Consider the following 9,036-nt stretch of genomic DNA (forward strand, 5'->3'; position numbering starts at 1 on the left):
ATTCATGATGGGTATAAAAATGGACACTAATTGGCACCCTTACATATTATGAATTTTATTTCTGCCGATGCGTTTAATAATGCGAACACACTTTGGAAAACGGAAGTTACATTTTTAACATAGCAACCAGCGATTGTGGCAGTATGCAAGAAAGACTGAATTCCAATTTTTCTCACACATGTGCAGAAATTAATGCTTGTAATAATTTTCAATCTGCATAGAAAGAGGCTTGTCGAATTTACAGTAGAAAAGACAATCTTTGTCTGCATGGTTACGGGTATGGAGGCCCGTTGAGACAAATTCTAAAAAGCTCATTTCATGTAACCTTTTTTCGGTAGAACCGATATATCTCATCTAAATGCAATAAATCGTAAACAATCTATAAGATGACACTTCTTCAGGTTATCACAAGTATTACCTTTCTTTTTATAGTAAAACGGCAAGTTCAAACGACTAGTTTTATCCCGGAAAGACACTCACATTGTTCTTGCATGGGATTACCTGTAGACGTAGAAGTGATATCTTACAGTATAAATTTTGTACGATTTTGTTCTTGTCTTAGTTGCATGGCATATGATTTACCTAGTATTTAACTAAGTTATGCACTGAGAAGGGTTATGAAATTTTAAGTTAATTTAAACTGTAACGGAATAAGATTATTTTTCTTACAATTAATGAAATAAGAGGAGAAACAGCTTAAGTAGTTACAATGAAATACGAAGAAAAAAAAACAGTAATTAAGCTCAAAAGGACATTGCAAAAATATAAATTTTGAGTACATAAAACAAGCTCTTTGTCAAGACCGTATAAACGGAAATATTCGTAGTCAATTTAGTATGAAAATAATGGCTTAACAATTTGTATGAAATACGTCAGTCAACATGCATTATACCTACGACAGATTGTGTTTTCACACGAGGTCAGAGGATTGATCATGAAATTTGCGGAGTGTTGACTTCATGCGAGATTGTAGACATCAACTTGTAGGTCAGAAGCCTGCTTCGTTTTAAAAATTGTCGTACGAAGAAAATGCTCATGCGCACTGAATCAAGTTCAATCAACCGTGGGGCGTTTATAAATCCATATGCAGGTAATAATGATTAATTCCTACATAAATAAAGGGAGTTGACGATAGAAAAACTTGAGTCATCAGGTTTACCATAAAGTTTAGTAGTTTGCCATCTCTTTCTCCAATATAATATCCAAATATGAAGCAGTTTTGTCATAATTCATAGTGTCTTTTATCTCTAAAATCCAAACTTTTTTTTTTGAAATTACAGCTATATTTCGTGTAAATTTTGTTGGATAAAAATAACATGAACATAAATAACATATTAAATAAACCATTACATACTCGTAGTGTATTAGTAGTGGGTTAGTAGCCAGAAAACAGAAAAAAAGACTAAAAAACGTTGGAAATTGCAGGGAATTTTAAATTTTGAAAATCCTATTTCCAGGGGAGGGGGGGGGGGGGGGGTTGGGTTCCAACTTCGTTTCACAACCAGAGTCAATACTTTATCATACATTACCAATTTACCATTATTGATCTGTATGCTACAACAAAAAATTGGGGAGGGGGCAACCAGCCAATCAATGGACATTTTTAATAGTGAAAGGTTATGTTTGATGTGTGAAGGGGGGGGACAACCCTCCCCCCATTTATGGATACATATATATCCTGAAGGAGTGTCATCTTATAGATTGTTTACGATTTATTGCATTTAGACGAGACATATCGGTTCTACCAAAATAAAGGTTACACGAAATGAGCTTTTTAGCATTTGTCACAACGGGCCTCCATACCCGTAACCATGCAGACAAAGATTGTCTTTTCTACTGTAAATTCGACAAACCTCTTTCAATGCAGATTGAAAATTATTACAAGCATTAATTTCTGCACATGTGTGAGAAAAATTGGAATTCAGTCTTTCTTGAATACTGCCACAATCGCTGGTTGCTATGTTAAAAATATAACTTCCGTTTTCCAAAGTGTGTTCGCATTATTAAACGCATCGGCAGAAAATTAAATAAAATTCATAATATGTAAGGGTGCCAATTAGTGTCCATTTCTATAACCATCATGAATTGCGCTTTAAACAGCAAGCATGTCATTTGATGATATCGAGGGTTAATACGGCTGAAAATATAACGGAATTTCACTTTAATACTAAGTGATATACCACTATTATAGAGGAATTTACGTTTCCCCGAACCTGTATGATTATATAATTCATCCGGGGTTGTTGGCACATGTTATATATAGTTTTGCTTCAGTGCTTGGAGTACCTCAAAGGTAATCATCGGCATCAAAATATGAATGAAAATATTTTCTGAGGGGGCTAATTTAAATATTGCATGATATATCTTTCACAGTTGTAAAATATCTCTAAGATTTCATTTTCACTTTTAATTTAACACTTATTTCTACATTCAAACGCCGTTATAATTTAACTAGAAAACTGTTGCCCGAAATCTCTTTTCCATGCCCACAGCTTTAAGGTAGCAGCACAAATCAATTTGATCTTTGTCAGTTTAACAGTCCAAGTCACAAAGAAAACGTATTAAACTAAAATCAAGGTTTTGATTTTTTCAAGTAGCGTACTTGTAATTAATAAGGAAAAGACTCACTAATTGATATGAATGGTGAAACACGTGTGGTATCTTGACAGCCCGGGATAATCAATATTTCTACTCAATGAAAACTTGATATAGAAACACTTTTAATTACTACACTAATGACACATATAGATATACCCCAATTTAATATACATATATATAAATAATATCAATAACTGCAGAAATTTAAGTGTTTTTCATTGAAGAAATAAATGTCTCTACCAAAGTCATTAAATGATTAGCAGTTAGGTCCACACAGAGGCATTTTATTAGTTCAGTTAACCAGAAAATGTCAATCACCAGCCCAACTTATTGTCCCCCGCTTTCGCGAAAGCGAGGGGACATTAAATCTCATGCATCTGTCAGTCTGCCAGTCAGTCTGTCTGTCCGTCACAAAAACTTTAACCTTGCCCATAACTTTCGACTTAGTGGAGTTATGACTTTCATATTTCACATGTGTATTCCTTGTGACAGGACCTTTCTTTGGGTACCACCAAACTTGACATTTTGACCTTGACCTTAGAGTTTGACCCACTTTTACACAAAATTATTAAACTTTTACTTTGGCCATAACTTTTGAACGGTAGATACTATCACTTTCATATTTCACATATGTATTCTTTGTGGCAAGACCTTTCATAGGATACCAACAACTTTGACCTTTTGACCTTGGAGATTTCCGTACTTATGGAAAAAACTTTTACCCTGGCCATAACGTTTGAACAGTAAGGGCTAGGGCTTTCCTACTTCACATATGTAATCCTTGTGAGAAGACCTTTTATTAGATATCAAGAACTTTGACCCTCTGACCTTGACCTTGGAGTTTGACCTTCTTTTTGAAATATTTAACCTTGGCCATAACTTTTTAACGGTAAGGGCTAGGGCTTTCATACTTCACATATGTAATACTTGTGACAAGACCTTTCTCAAGAAACCAACAACTTTGAGCATTTGATCTTAGAGTTTAACTTACCTTCCAAAAACTTTATATCTTTGGCTATAACTTTTGAACAGGTGGTGCTAGGGCTTTCGTATTTCACAATGGTATCTCTTGTGAGAAGACCCTATTTCGGTTCCAATATATTTAATTTGCATTTAAGAAAAAATTAATCTTCCCTATGTTGCCATACCGGGTCATCAGTGTTTCACAAACACATCTTACTCCTTTTAACTTTTGATTGAGAAAAGATAAATATACTTCAAAAGATCTATAGCTTGGATATAAATTAAAGTTTTGTAAAAAAATTTTTGTATTATTGTTTTATGGACTTTGATATTGAATACTGTTCGTTATCTCCATATTGAAGGGCAATATTTGACATGTGCATTACATATGACAAGATATTTCCGAGCATGCTATGATTTCTAACTCCTTGACCTTACCTTTCACGATTGACCTTATTTTTTAAAAATTCAACTTTGGTGATTACTTCTATTAATGACATATGATAGGGCTTTCATATTTGACACAATATGTCATTAAAAATGACATCTCACCCACAAAGACACCAAAAGCGGGGGACCACAATTCTTTGAATTTGCTTGTTCCTGATTGTTTGTCATCATAGTTAAGGGCTCCCTAAAGAGAAACTTAAAACGTCCATGTATGTAGGTCAATGTGAGAGGAATGAGAAGGGTTAACTAAGTGTGCTCAATAACTATTATTTTGATAAATCTGCTTTGAGATACTGACAAAGGCAATTCTATAGAACAATTTAAGATTTGTTACTGAACACTAAACTTATTAAATGCTGTTCTCTGATCATCTAATATTTCTTGCTTTGTAGCAACATACTTCATTTATTAGTTTATTATGCTTTAATTTATATCCAAGCTATAGATCTTTTGAAGTATATTTACATTCTGTGTAATTTTCTTTATGATTTTTATTAGAAATCCACGATGTTCAAATCTCGATAACATACGCTATACCTTGTCACTGAGCGTTCGAATACACAGTAGGATCTATATGCATTTTCAATACTCTAGAACACGAAAATGTACAATGTTTTTGACTACTTTAATAAAACACATTAACTCTGTTAAATCAATTTTAAAATACAACAAATGTAAATTCAAAATTAATTTGTCACTTTTTCCCTCGCAATGTTCGTTTGCGTTATTTAACTTTGCAACGTCACAAACGGCTCTAACGTCTATTAAGCACATCCGGTTTTGTAGGGCTTAATTTAGAATCAAAGAATTGACGAATTAAAGAATTATGAAAGGGAAGAATGTAAATATAAGCATTGAATTCATATTTCTGGATGTCGTCGGTCCTATAACACACCTTGCCGTGCTGACAAATTATCATAAAGGTATTCAATTTGATGGCACGGTCATTTGTGTTAAAGGACCGACCACCGACAACATCCAATAATAAGAATTTAATGCTTAAATAACATAATATATACTCAGATGGCATTAAGGTGCTTGAGTCTCTTGTCTAGACATGCTAACGAAATACATATCTGTGACCTGTCAGCAGGGGATGATCACTCCTCCATGGCACCTGATCCCACCTCTGATGTTTTAGAGCTCCGTAGTTGCTCTGCTCCTATTTTGTATTATTGTTTTATGGACTTTGATATTGAATACTGTTCGTTATCTCCATATCCTTCATCTTTTATGGTAAGACTGGAGGGAAAGAGGGAAAAACATTAACAATAGCTCTCTTTTACCCCCCCCCTTTTTTTAATAGAATTTTTTATCAAAAGTAATATCCTTTCCCTTTAATGAAGAATTAATTTGATTTAAAACTAGACGTTTGTCATATTTCTGAAAGACATCAATTCAGTTAATTTTTTTTTCTCTTTTTCTGACATTTTGTCACCGGCATTAAATGGTAATTTCATAATAAGTGAAGTATTGTGATTTTTAAAACATTATCTATTCAATAAGTTTATCTAAGGAAAATATTTTGCAAATGCAAATATTTCGAATTAAACTCTCCGTTTGAACAGAGCATTATATAGCGTATGTATAAGAAGTATAAGAAGCAGTGGAAATACATGAGAAAAAATATTTGAAATTTACAATTATTGTAATTATTACAGATTGGATTGGCATCCTTATAAAGTAAGCGAAAGAGTTATCGACTATGCATGACCCCAAAGTTACAAGAAATGTTTCATAATTATTATCTGAAATTTACTTTCCCGCCATTTTAATGCTTACTGTATGTAAAACGTAACATAATCCATTCCTATTCAAAAATAGTTTTAAATGGATCTTTTAGACATATTTTCTTCTAGATAAGCTTAAGCAGTCAACTTAAAACAAATTATCAATTAATCAAATATTCAATAAAATAAATGAATAAATAAATGTTTTAATTTGTACTAAAAATAACTTTTGGCAATTCAGACCTTGCCATGATTATTGAAAAATACAAATAAATACTGCTTCAGGGGTTTATCCCCTCCTTGTATGCCCCATTCTTTTAAGATATTCATTGTATTTGTTTTTCCAAGTCTAGACAACAGAGCAACAAAACTTATTTTTCGAGATACACCAAAATATAATTAGAACATTTATTATATACAAAGGATTCATATTATCCATCCTTATCAATTCCTTCTTGTAATCAGAGAAATCAGAGTTATCCCCTTTTACGAAGTAAAATATTTTTGATCCGCATTCCTCATCTCTTTGAAAATCTATTCGCTTGCTTTATACTATGAACATGTACTGTATTGTATAATTATGTTGTCGATGTAATATTCGTTTAATAAATTGGCAATGTTCGTTGCTTGAATTAGTCTAGCGAATGTCTAGCACTATTCCATGTCAAGGAGGATTGAAAATTACAAGGTAAAAAAAGCAAAAATTATATAAATTGTCATAAAATTCCATATTTAGATATCCCCACGTTTTTTCTTCCACACAAGCATGATTTTGACCTTTCTCTTGCCATTTTAAGAGTACTTTTAAAAATATTTAACTTTTAAAAATTTATTTGGAATCTGGAAAATAAAATACCTGCAAATGCTTTTTTGTGCGAGAAAAGTAAATTTCAATCATTACTGCTAATATGATTAGGGAATATACATGATGATAACTCTAGTCTTTCATCATCGTTTTTTGTAATGAAATATACGGAGATAACGAATAATATTCAAGATCCATAGTCAATAAAACAATACGAAATAAGAGTAGAGCAAACACGGACTTCCAAAACATCAGAGGTGGTATCAGGTGCAATATAAATAATTATACTTAATTCTGACATTTGATGTAAAAATATTGTCCAAAAGAATAGAGATCCGCATCTAAGATCATTGCCATTGGCAATTATTTCCTATCGAAACATCTTGTACGTGAACTTGAGGATATAAATGCTTAAAACTATTTAACCGATCTTCTAATTTATTTATTTTGATTTAAGAAAATATTAGAAAATGATAATATGATTTAATACAACAAGAAATGTTGGATTCTCTTTCTCTCTCTCTCGTCAAATTGTGCATACTATAGTTTGAGTGCCATGAAATATTTTATGCTGACGCACTTAGCTAGCGCTGTAGTTCCAATGTTATATACGAAATATACTTAGTATATTTTAAAATTGGGTTATCTTCCAAAATATTGATTTCAAAATATTTTTATCAGCACTTATCTCAAACAAACAAACTGCTCATAAAATATAAGGAAATTAACAGAATATTCAACCAAGAGAATTATTTAATTTTTGATAATCATATTGCACATTTTGTAACAGAATTATTTAAATTTGATAAGCATACTATACATATTGCAGCAAAGAATTATTTAATTTTGATAAGTATATTGCACATAAAGCTTGTAACAGAAGAATCATTAATTTTGATAAGTATGTTGCATAAGTTGTAACAGAAGTATGATTTCATTTTGTTAAGTATATTGCATATATTGTAGTAGAATAATTTAATTTGATGAGTAAATTGCACTCATTGAAACAGAAGAACTATTTGAATTTGATAAATATATTGTGCATATTGTACATGCATTATTTAATTTTGATAAGTGTATTGCACATATTGTAACAGAAGTATTATTTAATTTTGATAAGTATATTGCATATATTGTAACAGAAGTACATTGTATTATTTAATTTGATATGTACATATTGCATATATTGTATCAGAAGAAGTATTTAAATTTGATAAATATACTGTACATATTGAAATAGAATTATTATCTAATTTTGTAAAATATATTGCACATAATGTAACACAAAAATTGAGAAGCATATTGCATATTTTATAGAAGAAGAAATATTCAAATTGGATAAGTATATTGCAAATAATGTAATAAAAGAATTACTGTATTAAAGTTTGATTAGTATATATATATATACGAAATACATATCTGTGACCTGTCAGCAGGGGATGATCACTCCTCCATGGCACCTGATCCCACCTCTGATGTTTTAGAGCACCAAGTCTTAAAAAACTGTTGACCAAGGCCCGTTTTACAACACAGGAGGAAATTCCAACCATTAAAAAATGCGGAGATCCGAGATGCGGAACATGTACATATTTAGAAGAAATAAAATCCAACTTAAATCAGGAATGGAAATTCGAACCAACTCATCTATGAACTGTAAATCGGAAAACGTCATCTACTGTGCCATCTGTCCGACGTGTAAAGAATATTATATTGGACAAACGGGAAAATTAAATGCCAGGGTTCGTGTGCACAAGCAACAAATTAAAGACCCTAGTGTGCGTAATACGCCGTGTTGTGAACATTTCGCAAAATGTGGCAAATATTTTCCCTTTTTATAAACTTATGAAAACGAAAATTTACGTTTGGCAAACGAAGATTATTTTATCAACCTCTTTAAACCAAAACTTAATCGCAAATGATACTGTATATTTTATATTTTGAAATTTCATTTGTATTGTGAAAGTTAGTGCAAGATATATACGCCAACTTAACGCTACCTACATCTATTATGACGTCACAATGAACTTTATGCTTTTGACGTTACCAGATAACCTACCTGACATTTGTATAACTGCCTGAAGAGCCGAACATTGCAGTAAATGTTTTGTATATTTTTGGATTTTTACTTTTAAATATACCAAAAACTGTACCGATTCTTCATTTTGTTTTGAAATTATATATATATATATATATATATATATATATATATATATATATATATATATATATATATATATATATATATATATATATATATATATATATATATATATATATATATATATATATATACTGCACATATTATAACAGGATTATTATTTAAAATTGTTAGGGATATTGCACATATTATAATAGATATATTATTTGAATTTTTTAAGTATTTGGCATATATTGTTATAGAATATTTTTTTCCCAAATTGATAAATATATTGCACAAACATGTATTTCAACAGAAATATTGTTTTAATTTGATAAGCATATTGCACATAT

Source organism: Saccostrea cucullata, unplaced genomic scaffold (genome assembly GCF_032062105.1).
Source record: "Saccostrea cucullata isolate Sc308-1 unplaced genomic scaffold, CSIRO_AGI_Scuc_v1 ctg206, whole genome shotgun sequence".
In the NCBI taxonomy this organism is placed as follows: Eukaryota; Metazoa; Mollusca; class Bivalvia; order Ostreida; family Ostreidae; genus Saccostrea; species Saccostrea cuccullata.